Raw genomic sequence first — 15,798 nt, 5'->3', positions numbered from 1 at the left:
GATGGTGTTGAAACAAGTTCTGGACCAGAGCAGAGCGGTGGAATGACTCATTGTCCCAGATGACAATGGATTGCATCTGGTGCCTGTGGTTTACTGCTGTGACGATGTTGTGTAACCGGTCCAAACATTTGAGAATGTGAGGTGTGTTGTAAGGGCCCATGTTGTCGTGACGGAGGAGGACCCCATTCTGTGTAGTGGCAGCACAAAGGGTGATGTTACCCCCACGTTGCCCTGGGACATGGATTATAGCCCCGTGGCCAATTATATTTCTGCCTCTCCTTTTAGATTTTGTCCTATGAACCCTGTTTCGTCTATGTATATGAATTCATGCGATTTCCTCTCCATCCATCTGTAAAACTCTCAGGAATACAGTGAAAGACAAGATTGTGTAGTTCAGCATGGGTATGGAATAGAGTAATTTACATTATTGAAAACAGGTGAACTCAGCTGATGCATTTTTAAAGTGCTTAAACCTGATTGGTGTGTCTACAATTAAGCAATCATGTGTTTGCACACCTGATGGCAGTGTTGAACCAATTGGCCCATAGGGGTGGTCATTTGACAGGCAGTGCTTAGGAATTGCAAGGAAGTGACATCTTGATATACTTCTGTAATTAATGTATACAAGTGTGTTTAGTGTTTTGCAGATCACTGTGTGTATTGTTTTGCAAAAAGTGGGAAGCTGACGTTGTGCTTATAGGGGTGCAGATCTGGGTCCATGTTTTGCTCCTTGAGTGTCAAGTTTGATAATTGTGTAATACTTTTGATTTTCGTGTTATGCAATCGAAAAAAACTGAAATCCCTTTTGCTTCAATTCCTTTAATCCCCTTTGCTTCAATTCCTTTAATCCCCTTTGCTTCAATTTCTCTAATCCCCTTTGCTTCAATTCCTTTCACCCACTTTGCTTCAATTCCTTTAACCCCCTTTGCTTCAATTCCTCTAACCCCCTTTGTTTCAATTCCTCTATCCCCCTTTGCTTCAATTCCTTTAATCCCCTTTGCTTCAATTCCTCTAATCCCCTTTGCTTCAATTCCTTTAACCCCCTTTGCTTCAATTCCTCTAATCCCCTTTGCTTCAATTCCTCTAATCCCCTTTGCTTCAATTCCTTTAATCCCCTTTAACTCAATTCCTAGTGTCCACTTTGCTTCATTGAAGAATCAGTCTGCAGCAACCAGCCAGTTGGTAGAACAAAGAAGAACAAGAGATTTTTCATGCAAAACACATTTCGAACAGCGAAAAAAACAGTCACAATGGAATTCACTCAGAAAGTTAAACAAATGGACATAAATGCAGAGACTGTCCGCCCCTACTTTGAAAGCTTTTTTACGAAGCTCACAGCAGAGCAGTGGGAGAGGCTGAAGTCATGCAAACCGGATGAAGCTACAACATTTATGTTGGCAGAACTTCTGCTGAACTTAATGACGTCTGTTTCAAATGCCATTGTAAAGCGACGTCCCCGTTCACCCGTGTCTGAGGATAAAGTTCGGTCCATTCTGGGCGACACTCTCAACAACAGTCTTTCACCAGGCAGCAGAACAACGTCTGAGAGTTTGGATAAGCTCACAGACTTGGTTGTAGAGGAGGTGACGGAGACTGTCAACTCCACCTTGTCTGCGAGCTCCATCCGTGCAAGCTCTGAGAAGCCTATCCCAACTCGCCTTATTAACCCCGCTAAAGTCCAACAGATGATCTGTTATGCCTGCGAGACGTTAAAGACAGACGGACGAATCAACCAATTGGTCAAGCAAAGTTGGGCCATCTCCTCAGAGGAACAGGACCCTTCTGACGATCCCATTCTGGTTAGTAGGACTTCTTCAAGCTCCTACTCTTCACGAGTAAGCTCCAAGTCAGGTAGTTCCTCAGAGGGTGGTTCAACAGCAAGCAGTGTGGACAGTGTGAAGAGGCTTGTCCAGGAAACAATCAACGAGAGTTTGACTGACATCACAGACTTCTTCACTGAGTTCAATGACAGCCTCTCTCTCAATTCCTTGTTTTCGTCAGAGATTGATTTGGCTTTAGATGAAATAATTGAGTCAATCAGTGAGGAAAGCACAAATGGAAAGGAATATCCAGAGACAAACTTCTCAAACGGTAAAGCGATGGGAAAGATCAATAGGCTTTTCATAAAGACTTTTGCCGCAGCAGGGACGCTCCAAATATTGTCAAAGGTCGCGAAAAAATTCAATGAGAATCCAAAATTCACTAGCAGGAAGGCGATGCAGTCATTGATTGCTAGTATTGACGCTGTGCTTCTGGAGAAGGAGAAGCCAGGAGGTGGAAATGAAAGTTCTGCATTCAAAACACTGGAAAAGCCTCGATCTGAAAAGGTTAATGTTTTCACAAAACAGCTTTCAGATCTCATCTACTCGCACATCGCACCTGGCAAGAATTCAGACAGGGGTTCAGGTCTAGTGAAGAAGGTTCGTGTTCCTACTTCACACAAGGGCATATATGCAGACATTCAGACCAGGGTGTTTTGTTTTCTGTCCTTGATAAGCTGGTGGCTGAAAAACCAAGTTAACCGCCACACAAACAGAGTGTCAGTCGCTCTAATGACCATCGACTCATCGCAGTCATCATCATTGGAGGTCAACAGCCTAGAGGAGAAAAGATCGGAGCAGTCGTCACCATCATCAGAGTTCACCAGCACTGTGGTGACCAGCAGTGTGAGTAAAAGATCGAAACAGTCTTCATCCTCAGAGGTCAGCAGCGGAGGGAAGAAAAGATCAAAGCAGTCTTCATCCTCAGAAGTCAGCAGCGGAGGGAAGGAAAGACTGAAGCAGTCAACCCTAGCAGTGGTCACCAGCAGTGGGAGTCAAAGTTCGAAGAAGTCAACCCTAGCAGTGGTCACCAGCAGTGGGAGTCAAACTTCGAAGCAGTCTTCATCCTCAGAAGTCAGCAGCGGAGGGAAGGAAAGACTGAAGCAGTCAACCCTAGCAGTGGTCACCAGCAGTGGGAGTCAAAGTTCGAAGAAGTCAACACCAGCAGTGGTCACCAGCAGTGGGAGTAAAAGATCAAAGCAGTCAACACCAGCAGTGGTCGGCAGCAGAGGGAAGAAAATATCCAAGCAGTCAACGCCAGCAGTGGTCAGCAGCAGTGGGAGTAAAAGATGGAAACAGTCTTCATCCTCCGAAGTCAGCAGCGGAGGGAATGAAAGACTGAAGCAGTCAACCCTCGCAGTGGTCACCAGCAGTGGGAGTCAAAGTTCGAAGCAGTCAACAACAGCAGTGGTCACCAGCAGAGGGAAGAAAATATCTAAGCAGTCAACGCCAGCAGTGGTCAGCAGCAGTGGGAGTAAAAGATCGAAACAGTCTTCATCCTCAGAAGTCAGCAGCGGAGGGAATGAAAGACCGAAGCAGTCAACACCAGCAGTGATCAGCAGCAGTGGGAAGAAAAGATCAAAGCAGTCTTCCTCATCAGAAGTCAGCAAAGAATGTGAGAACTCAGGATCATCAGACAGGAGGGCCAGGGAGAAGATTGAAAAGATCCAGGCAGAGGTCAAATATAAAATGTATGTCAGTGTTATCTCGGACAAGCTCATCACACAAATCTATAAAAAGGCAAATGTGACCTGTAATGATGATGACACAAGGCGTCATCTGATGGAGAGAATATGGGCCGAGGTCAAAGACATTGACTCACCTTACATCCCGAAAAGAAGCTTTGACATGGACATTTACAAGGAGCTGTGTAAGAAGTGGCCTTCTCCAAAGACGCTAATGTTTTCCCTTCTTGGAAGAGATCCAGGACTTGAGATATTAATAATCTCCATTTTGAGAAGACGCCTGTGCAAAAAGCCTGGCTTCTTCTCCTCTTTAAGAGCAGGCATCTCTTCCTTCTTCAGGAGATAATAGGTGGATGATGTTACTCTTGACATGGCTTTTACTAAGTCTAAAGTTCTGCAATGGGTTTTCTCAGGGTGCTCCTGTTATCCCAACATTTATAAAAATGAATAAAATTTATAAAATGGAATTATTTGTTCTCAGTATTTATTCCACACAGACTAAAGTTTTGCTGTTTTTCAAGGTGAAATTTCACTGTTTCTCAAGTCCAAGTTTCTTCCTTTCTTCTACCTGAACTTATCTCCCAAAAGCTGTATAAGGCGGAGGAGAGTAACCTCATTATGGCTGGTGATCAAATAGCAATAGTAAGAATCTAACTTTCAGATATTTTCAGAATAAGAGTCACAGTTGCTGCACAGAATCAGCGTAAATGGATAAAGTGTTACTTGATTGTGTTTGTCTTAAATTAAAAGATCTCAACTTTTTCAATTTTGGAGTAAAATGTCTTCTTATATAATATATGGCATTTTGTATGGGACTGCATTAGGTCCACTCAGTGTACCTATGCATTGGTTATTAAATTAGGCATTGCTGTATTTCAAATAAACACAATTTCAAGGTAAAACTGGAATTGAAGATGGAGCACAAACATTGTGTGGTGTTCGTGTTTTGGTCACTCAGCCAATGTTCACGGGTGTGGTGGACCCACCGCATTATTCGATCTTTCAAGCAATACAGCTACAACAATATATGTAAAAATACTTAACAGATGTTAACTTTATCCCAATTACAAGCAATATAAACAGCATATATGGTTAATATTTGTCATTTACCCCTGTTAAGTTACATTTATGAATAAAGGTGCTTTTCGTTATTTGTGATAAAATGCAATCAAACAAAGAAACATCAATTACAATCAAGACATGATTGGAAAAAACGAACATGAAACAAGGTTCTTCATCAGTATTGAGGTCTATTTCTTGAACTTAATTAGAAATTGAACACACTCATGTCAGTCTACATGAGAAATTAATTTTTGAAGAGAGAAAATCTTTGGAAGACAACAGGCACGTGCACAGACATTTTGGGGGGCAGGTGCTCAAACCCCCCCAAAAATGGCACCCATCGCCAAAATTATTTACCAAATTAAAAATAATAATAATAAATAAATAAAAAACACAGTGGGATATTTTCAACTTATATATTTATTTTGTTAACAAACTAACTCTAATTATCAATTTGAATAAATAAATAAATAACAGGCAAAAACTGAAAAAACAAGGCCATATTGAATAACCAAATAATATGTTAGGGTTAGGGTTAGTGATGTGATGGGCTCCTCTGGACCAGGTAGGGTTAGGTACTGCAGTACAAGGTCGATCCAAGTGGAAAGCGCAAGCACACGTATCGTCTGTGAAACAAAAGCCTAATACCAGACTAATGGATATAATTGTTCGATGAGTTATTTTTGTGTAACAGTCAAAGTTGAGGGGTGTGGCTTATTGTCACTTCAGAGTTTCCATTGAATTTATTTCTCTTCATATCCCCAAATCAGTCAACATGTCAACATGGAGAATCACAACAAAACATGTCCCAGTTTTCATGCTACTACAGGAGTGTGCATAACACTGAATGCTCGACAAATATCAGACAAGCAGAAAATTCTGTATCCAGTACAGTTTCAATGAGGGGTACCTGAGCCTGGGGCCGGAGATCGTAAGCCCTCAACCGCCATGCCGAGAAAAGCTCTTTGATTGGGTTTAGAGACGGAGAGTATGGTGGAGGTATGGTACTGTAAACTGTGGATGGTGTTGAAACCAGTTCTGGACCAGAGCAGAGAGGTGGAATGACTCATTGTCCCAGATGACAATGGATTGCATCTGGTGAATGTGGTTTACTGCTGTGACGATGTTGTGTAATCGGTCCAAACATTTGAGAATGTGAGGTGTGTTGTAAGGGCCCATGTTGTCGTGACGGAGGAGGACCCCATTCTGTGTAGTGGCAGCACAAAGGGTGATGTTACCCCCACGTTGCCCTGGGACATGGATTATAGCCCCGTGGCCAATGATATTTCTGCGTCTCATTCTTGATTTTGTCCTATGAACCCTGATTCATCTATGTATATGAATTCATGCGATTACCTCAGCATCCATCTGTAAAACTCTCAGAAATACAGTGAAACACAAGATTGTGTAGTTCAGCATGGGTCTGGAATACAGTAAATTTACATTATGAAAGTTATATGTGCAGTATGCAACATCACAGTGCTAAAGTGAACAATACTCATACTGCAGCCGCAGCCTTCTCCTCCTCCGTGGATTCCCCCTCTCACCCTCACTCTTCTTCTTTTTTGAGCACAAGCTCCATTTTGGTTGAAAACAGGTGAACTCAGCTGATGCATTTTTAAAGTGCTTAAACCTGATTGGTGTGTCTACAATTAAGCAATCATGTGTTTGCACACCTGATGGCTTTGTTTAACCAATTGGCCCATAGGGGTGGTCATTTGACAGGCAGTGCTTAGGAATTGCAAGGAAGTGACATCTTGATATACTTCTGTGTTTAATGTATACAAGTGTGTTTAGTGTTTTACAGATCACTGTGTGTATTGTTTTGCAAAAAGTGTGAAGCTGACATTGTGCTTATAGTGGTGCAGATCTGGGTCCATGTTTTGCTCCTTGAGTGTCAGGTTTGATAATTGTGTTATACTTTTGATTTTAGTGTTAATGCAATCGAAAAAAACTGTAATACCAGGTGTGTACAGGGCCTAAGTAAATGTTTAACGCAGCCATGATGATTATTCATGTGTTCTCTGTAGAAGGTCTGGAGATCGAAGGTTGGTGACATTTCCATGATCATAAAAAAACTTATAATATTCTTATAATTCATGCTCAACTTTCCAATCTCTGGCCAATTAAAAGCCAGAGATGTTCAGGTTCTGCATAAAGTACATCTTATTTTCTCTGCCAGCTCACATTAAATGGAGCTTTGTGTTGTGCTGGAAATTCAAATAAACAGATATCCTCTTGATGCGAGAAATGAAAATTCAAACGAGTGCTGACAGAGAGGAACCTGATTTCAAGCTTAATGAGAGATGAAGTGATTTTCGGTGTCACTCACTGGTTTCCACATCTCCTGTCCGGGCAGAGAAGTGGATTTCCATCAGGTTTTGATCATTAACACGATTTTGATTGTGTCGGGGACGACAACACAACGAGACTTCAAGAGAAAAAAAAAGATACAAATGCAAAGGAGGTGCACGTTGTTTGTATCTGTGAAGGAACCACGAGAAGGTTTGAGCTTCTGTTCAAAACAGTGACTCGTGGAAAAACAAGCAGAAAAACAGAAGCTGCGATCAAACATTTAAAGTTGAAGGAGCTGTGTTGAAGATTTGAGTTCTTGACCGGTTTTTAATTCAGCTGCATCTGTTCGAGCTCCTGCAGAAAAATGTTCAACACGAGTGAATCTGTGTACGTGTGAGAGAATACAGATGACACTGTGATATACGAACACTACACAACAAGCACGTGCGTATTAAATCGCAAACGGCTCAATCATGCTCTTGACATTGCTACTTCAGCTGGTCGCATCCTCCCTCCGCTAATTGTTCGTCGGAGTCCAGCGTCTCGTCTCCTCCTCTTCCCTCACAAAGGTTACGTGAAAATGGTAAGAACGAGGGGGAGGCGGGGGGGCTGCCAATTATGTCACGTCCCCGCCGTCTTTATTCGACGCAACAATAATGGTTCAGCAAATTCATTTGTTCGCAGAAGGTGCCGCGTGAGCAGTCCACAAACAGTCCTCAGACGTTCGCCCAGCTGCTTACTTACATGATTGATGCTCTAGAAAAATCAGTTTTGAGGACACTGGGGTCATCTCTGAATAAGAGGACTGGAGGGGAAGAGACTCGGTAAGGGGAGGGAGGGCAGCGCTGGCAAGAAGAAATAAATTAACTGCCGGAATATGTTCCACGATGTGTTCTGTGTAGTAGATCCGTCATCGCACTGGGGGGAATTTAAGTGCCAATTGACGCTGATGGAGGAAATGTAACCTTGTTGTCGCACCCCCTATTACACATAGTCAATATTTTCTATTTCATCTGAGGCCCTTTTTGCTGGAGCAGCTTAGAAAAAGCATCCTGTGTCTTCAAAAGCAATTTGTACCGGTGCAAAATGAAGCATGAAGTGGATCACGACAGCACGAGCGGGGTTTTCTCTGTTCTCACGTCTTTCTTGACCTTTGTTCTCCAAGATCACATTATCCAGCAACAGGAAGGTGTCTGGTCTCACATCAGCCCCTCATGATCTCACCGCGTTGCCCACTAATGATAAGTGGCGAACTGATTATTCCCTCAAGAATTCTTTTAGATGAATCGGGCCAGTGATCGTTTGGTCTATCAGACGTCAGAACACAGGAACACAATGATCCATCCCGACTTACCAAACACCAAGATACCGAGAAATGCGATGTTTTGTTTTGACAGATAAAATGGCCGAAACATAGAAGACTGAAGTTATATGGAACAAACAAAGGCAGCACATTTGAGAAGCTGGAACAAGCAGGGACGTTGATTCATCTTCTGATCCAATTTTAATTATTTTATATACATTGTTTTCACACAATCGCATCAATCTGTCGTTGTATCTGGAACTTAAAGGATCAGAGTCTCTGCCATTTCACGAATCTGTTCAACAGCCTGAACATCCGACCGAGCCATAAATGTGACACAGCAAGATTCACTGACATGTGCTGAGGGAAGGTGGTGACTTCATCCAGGATGTAAAACACAGCGAGAATAAAAGCTTAATGCACATTACAGTCGGTCAGCAGTTCACCACTATCTCTGATTGCAAAACACTTTCATTGATATTAATTAACTTTGGTGGAGGTTTCACGGATATGAAAGCTGCTGTAAACAGAGTGCTCGTTCTCCTCGGAGCACGTCGGCTATTGTCTGATGACAAATTAGCCTCTGGCGGCAGCGACACATACTTTGGGTCTACCGGGGAAAGCTTACTGGGCCGAGACTTGTTTCTTTTATCACTCGAGTTAAATGTTTCTCCACACAAAACACAAACGGATAATTTTTTTTTTTTGGTGTGTTAGGTCCAGATGATATTATGACTATTCTTTATTAACAGCTATCTGCACATGAAATTCCGCTAAATAAAAAAACTAATGGCTGATGGTGTTCTACCACTTTTGCTCACCACAGCCTGCTCAAATGTGATTGGCTTCCAGCTCCAAAATCCGGAGATATATATAAGGAGATAACTCGTCCTCTAGTCCCACCTTCTGGCCCTCTTGTGCCCTCATGAATGTGCTCATGCCGTTTCTTTTACCTGAGCATCCACGAGGAGGTGCCTCATCAGGGTCATGGATTTCTGCAGGGTCTCGTTCTCTGGGGGAACAAAGGTGTGCTTCTCCGGCTCCAGGGGCTTGGGTCCAGGCCCCATGAAGCTCGCAATCTGGTCATTCAGGCTGTTCAGAGACTGCACAGCTAAAAAAGGGGAGACACAAACATAAAAGTTACCACAAATAGGCTGTAAATGTGCAGAGCGTTCAAGTTCAAAATCAGTTTAGTCTGGTGAATCCAAGTAAAGCTGGCCTAACTGAGAATAATCGTGATTATACAAAGACAGATGGTTTTATATGAGGTTGTTAAAAAGTTAAAATGAAAGGTTATGGGCAGGTTTAAGTGGATCATAAAGTGCCATAGATACACACTATGTCTTCCTCCTCTGCTCTGACTGAGCAGGAACAACAGAGATAACACAGTGGAAGACCTCGGCTTCCTACTGTCACACTGTCATCGACTCTCTCTGTCGACGCCCTCTCTGCTCCACAATGTTCCATGCCGGCCTGAGAGCCATCCTGTTTTTGTTTCCCTGCTCTTGCCCCTGTGTGTCCCTGGCAAACCTCTCCTTCCAGGTTTCCTCCCCCGGCTCGGCTCCCACATAAAAAATTAGCCAGCCCGTGTGTATTTCCTCCTTCTCACACACACACACACACACACACATGGACTTCCTCAATCCTCTCCCATTTACCATTAATCCCCCTTAGTCTCTGAAAGGTCACCACAGCTATTTCCGAGGCCACCCACATGGAGGAAATGTTGGATAAATGAAAGGGTTGAAGAAAAAGCAATTTCCATATTTTTGTCCCTTTTTAGCATAAGTGTCTTTTGTATTTTTCATGAGCTACTGCACCATCCCCTAATGCCTCATTATCCATCTTTGCAGCATTTAAACTTTGCTAAACCTCGAAAGTTACAGCTCTGTCCGTCATAAAGGAAGAGACGGATGCAACCATCGAGCAGTGACCTCATGTCCAGAGGTCATCTGATGCCAACATTAAGCCATTACGTCTCTTGTGGTCTGGCTGGAATCGTGCACCGGCACTTTTCTGCCAAATAAAGACATCCAACCTGCTAAATCCATATAGAGTCGGGGGAGTTTAAGCCTAAGATTGTGCATGGAGGGTCTTTTCAGGATGCACATATAAAGCCTCTTTCACACACACAAGCCCACGCAAAAAAAAAGAGAGAGCATAGATTAATGTGTTACATAACCCCACAAAAAAAGAAAATTAACAGTTGCTGACATTTCCAAGCAAACATGCTTTCAGGAAGAGATTTTGACAAGTCGGCACCGGAGGCGGCAGTGATAAGAAGGGAGCGAGGGGGATGTAGAGGAAGACTGTGTCCCCTCGAGGTGAGAGTCAGGGAATCAGATGTTTGATTATGTGAGAGTTCAGGTTGTAGCTGAGTTCTCAGACACTCCGACCCATTCAGCTCCTCAACACATGAGCAGGTGGACGACAGGATTTTGTTTAAAGTGATTTGTGGTTGATTTGAACTCAACTGGGAACACTCATGTACACAAGCAGTTGGAAAAAATTTTCTCACTCCTTCACTGGAGCTTTGGCAGGTGGGAGGTTTCAGCTGCTTACTCTTGGCGCCCTCTCCTGGACAAACCGTGACCATGCACGCAATTGGAAATCAATGTCAAAATTCCCAGTTCTGAACTGGAACAAGCTTTATAGTTTTGTGAGCCACCACAGCTTTGGATATACAGGAAATAATCGAATACTAAACCACACAGATAGAAGAGCAGTAATGATCAGCAGAGAAAGATGTATACACTGCCAAGAGAATCATATGATTTCACACTTGAAGACCTTTTAAAAATTAGACAAATTGCCACTGTTGTGTAAACGTCACTAATAAAATATAATTTCAATGCAATTGATTATTAAAGCTGCTTCATGCACTGTGCACTGAATCAATGGAGATCATTTGCTGCCGTGTGGTGGGTCACACACACGCAGTGACCTTTACCCTCAATATTAAACTTGCCGGCTAATCAATACTGTGATCATTAGGCCTTTGAAGCAGCGAGGTCCAACATTAGTCATTCATCACATTATATGAATGACTTTAATGAAGCACACAATCAAAGACGAGTATCACCGATAACCTATTCGGGACATCCTACACACTTAATCAGGGCGTCGCTCTCATGCTGCCACGACAGACCAGACAGCTGTGATTATTGATGAAATAGATTCGAACATATTTAATCCATACAAACAGAAGCAGGTGATTTTGTGGTCTGAACTATTCCTCCAGATCGTTCCTGATATCGGCCATATTGTTGTTCAATCACATATTCTGTGTTTGCAGAGTAAACCAACACATGACTGTGATAAAGACAGTGATGCAGTGACACCACCCATAAGGGTAATCATCAAATAAACTACAACAAAACACATGGGGCTGTCATTTTTTCTTTTTTGCCTTCATCTGAACACTGCAATAGATATCACCCTCATCTTGCCTCAGCGAATCTAGAGCATGATGAAAGAGAGGCGGCGTCGTGGAGGTGGGGAGGAGAAATAAAAGGTAAAATTGCAGTAGTGTCATTACAGTGAATGCACGGAAAATAAAATATTCAGTGTGGCTCTGCGCTAGTTCTTCTCCTGTCTCTGTTCCTCTTTGTCCTCTCTTTTGCTGTCACAGCAGTGGAGGCAAATCTGTGAGCCCCTTACATGTCCTCCCATAGAGCAGGAACAGCACAACAAATGAGGAGGAGAGGCCACAGTAGCAACACATCAGGCTTTTATCTGCTCAATCCCGGGTACAAGGGGAAAAAAGATCACAACTGGTGGGAAGAAAATGTTTGAACGCATGTACACAGCGAAGCTAAAGTCACAGGGTGCAGAAGTCAGGCTAGAGTCGGGATAACAAGGGGCTTATTTCGCAGGAAATTGGAGAGAAACATTGAGAAATGAGCTGAAATCCATGTCGGGGGTTGTTCTGAGGTCAGATTTTACACTTGCAGCATTGCACCGAGCAGGAAAAGGTCACACTCATCCAAAACTTGACTTAACAATGCACATAACTTGTACCCAGGATGTGAAACAATGTGCAGCCGAGGACGTTAGTTTCAGTTGTTTATTGTTTTCATCAACTTGAATGTCTTTTAGAAAAGGAGTAAACATTTTCCTCCCCGAGTTATAAAGCAGTGAATATTCCAGCTGAAACATTTTCATACATTTCCAATTCTAATGGTTTCTGTGGAGTGGCTCTCTGGTTTTACTCCATCTCCTTGTAGAGCAGAGTTTACCTTCATGATTAATCATAGAAAAGCATTTCAACAAGGTAAAAGAGCTGGTTTAGTAGACGGAGTGCAACCCCACACTGCCCCCTATAGATAGCAATAAAACACTGCAGTGTTGGTATACTAAAACCAATGCCTTCACAGAAAACCCACTGCATTAAAACTACACTGTGAATGCAAATCAAATCACTGTTCCTGTTTCAGCTCATGAAAAAAGAAAATAAACCGAAGGAACCTTTATCTCTAAATCATTGTCACGTCTAAGTCCGGTCTGTTAGTGTGAAAATACAGATTATGAAACAGGAAAGTGATGTTTACAGGGACGTACAGTTGTGTCTCACGAAGGAATCTTCAGCACCATGTGAGGATAGTTCCAGCACATTACATATGAGTGGTGTTATCACTGCTCCACACATGATGATGAAGTGTTTTCAGAAGTGGCTCTGTGGGTTTGGAGAGATGGGGGGGAGATATGAAGGAGGGCCATCGACAGCAAACGCTGACTAAATCTCTCTTATAGAATTTATAAATTTCTCTGGTTGATATGTGTGATATATTATTAGCGAGAACCGGAATGCATTCAGTGAAGTAAAGTGACACCATGAACATGAACAATGAGGTTTCTTTCATTCCTTTCCTGGTAACGTTCTTAATAAGGTTTTCCAGTTTCTAATTTCAGCAGACAGTGTTGTACGATGAACAGATGTCTGAGAATTACTGTCTCTACTTTCCCCCCCACATAGGGACACATATAGACACGTGTGTTAGCGTAGCACTCTGTGAATTAAAGTCAAACAGCTGTTCAACAATCACTGGTCATTCATTGACGTCTCATCGAGTGGAGCTGAAATCATTAGAGGAAACTTTATCTTGAACTTTTGTGATAATACCAGGTATTTTTCAATCATAAATGCCAAGTACTGGTTTCATCCTGTAAAATGTGAGGTTTTTCCTCTGTCATGTTAAAGGACTCTTTACATTAAGACAAGCAAAAAGTTCAGAAAACACTAAGTCTGAAGTCTCCATTTAAGAACAGTGGAAATGGACCAGCTGAAGCTGGGAGAACAGTCCCGGGCTGAGAGGCAAATTTATCTGAATGTAATGTAAACTGAATATGTTTGAGATTTGGACAAGCTAGTTAGATTCATTGTGATCCTGGATATTAAAAGGGGAATTAATAATATTTTGTGGTATTTCATAGATTAAGGCATTAATAAAGTAAACACTCATCATTTTATGAATGGTATTTATACTAATAATCATTAGTTGCAGCTTTAATGGCAAGCAAATATTCAAAATATTAGCTAGTTGCAGCTTCTCAAAAGCTAAGAAATAAAAAAAATGTTGTCATTGTTATCTAATATCTTTGGGTTTTGGCCTCTGGTGCACATTTTTTTGGACCACAATATTTCTTTATTATTTAATCGTAAAATAGTACTTCATGTAAATGTTTGTAAATAATCATTACTGAAAATATGTGTAATCCCACAGACAATGGAATAATTCAGCATTCATGAGCAAACCCCAGGTCATGGACCAAAAACAGGCTGCACATCAGGCACGTTCACACGCATGTACACAAACACACATCAAGAAGAGGGAGAGTCATCCAACTTCCCACCTACAGTCTCCACAAAGACATTTTAGATGCTGACGATAAAGAGACAGTGATGATAAAAGCGGTGAGGAACACACATTACTGGTTTAATGGGGCCGAACTGCGGGCGTTTCAGTAGCTGCGAAGCAGCGGCACAACTCTCATCTCTGCAGAGCTCATTAAACTCCACTAATCGTATCTGTTACTGCTGTAATGGGAAGAATAAAGGGAGAGAAGCAGAAATGGGATGAGGTTTCCTGGAGGTGGTTCGCTGTGCACTTAGAAATGGTTTGTGTATGAGGGTAAATGTGTGTGTGAGCGTGAGTGCGTGCGTGCGTTTCCCCATGATGGAAAAACCCAGCACTGGCTTCACACCATATCTGCGGATTTCTCCCTCCAGCAGAGAACTCAAAGCTCTTGATTATTCGCCTGTTTCTGCTGAGCTCCACACGCCGGATGCTCTCTTCTCCTCTCTGCACTCGACGTTGTGTTTTCCTGCTGCAGTAACAACATCCTTCAAATGTTGAATGGATTAAAGGACCAGCATTGAGCTTGTATGCGATTCTACCGTGAGAGATAGAATAATGAAAACACTATCTGATGTCAGGGCACAAAGGAAAACAGCTGCACCATTATAGGACAAATGCTGATGTGCATTTACTTTTTTGTCCAGTAATGCAGCCTCATAAACACGGCCAGTTCTGAGCAGACCCGGGGCTCTTAAGTTAAAAGGAAGAGCCTTGCGTCTAATGCAGTCCCCGGTTGATTTTGATTTCGGCACAAAGCTCTGCACAAACAGGAAGGATTCAATAGACAGGCTGCTCTGCCAAAGTCGAGAAGAGATTAAAACCGTTGTATAAACTCAACACTGTGCGGATTCTAAAACTTTAGAACAGTATGTGGAGTCTTGTCAGAGATACTGGGTGGTCTGTGAGCACGCTGTTCGCAGCACGTCTCCCAACAACATAAGAAACTGTCAGTTTGCATCTAGGCCAAGTATCTAGAGGCTGATGTATCTTTGTCTGTGTTTGGTGTAAAAACTTTCACTTGTTTGTTGAATGTGCCCAAACTACGGTGATTAAAATGTGCATTCCAGGATAAACACCTCTGACTTCGGTTCCAAGTTGAGCTTCTGAGTCGCTCCACAAACATCTCAAGTCCACGAGGCAGGATTTTCCAAAGCGCCGCTCTCTTGTTTCCTGTGCGGTGCCGTGTGAAAGCTGGAGACAAAAATGCTTTCGCTGAGAGATGATTTCAAATGCTCTCAAACAGGATTATGCACTTTCTCTGAACTCATGGATGAACGGCTAATGGATGATGTTGAGTGCATTAGCAAAACATTACGGCAAATGAAAGCACAGGAAGTTTGAGACTGACTGGAGAAACTGGCCTTAAGGGTCCAATTCTTTACACTTTTCCAGCATCTTGTTTGAAGTTTTGATATCCATAATGTGATATATTTTAAGTACCAAAACACATCCCAGTATAGTTTTACATCTCCTCTCTGGATAGAGACCCAAAGAGGAATAGTAAATTACTGACAGAGCTGGTAAGAACTGTAAAATAACTTTTATATGGTCCAAACATGTACAGTATAAAATGCATAAAAGACCCAGAATGATCACTGTAAGCAAATTACTTGATCACTAATCGAATTATAAGCAAATTAACAGCAATTGTATGGAACGATTCTGGTCGAAGTTTTATGATTCTTTAATCACTATTTATCACTATATCCAGTTTCTACAGCTCACATCCATAATCTGTTTATAAAGATGGTAACATGACGGCTCCCAAAAAGTTA

This window comes from Pleuronectes platessa, chromosome 6, assembly GCF_947347685.1.
Source record: "Pleuronectes platessa chromosome 6, fPlePla1.1, whole genome shotgun sequence".
Lineage (NCBI taxonomy): Eukaryota > Metazoa > Chordata > Actinopteri > Pleuronectiformes > Pleuronectidae > Pleuronectes > Pleuronectes platessa.
The sequence above is the reverse complement of the archived record's forward strand: the minus strand, read 5'-3'. Positions refer to the sequence as shown.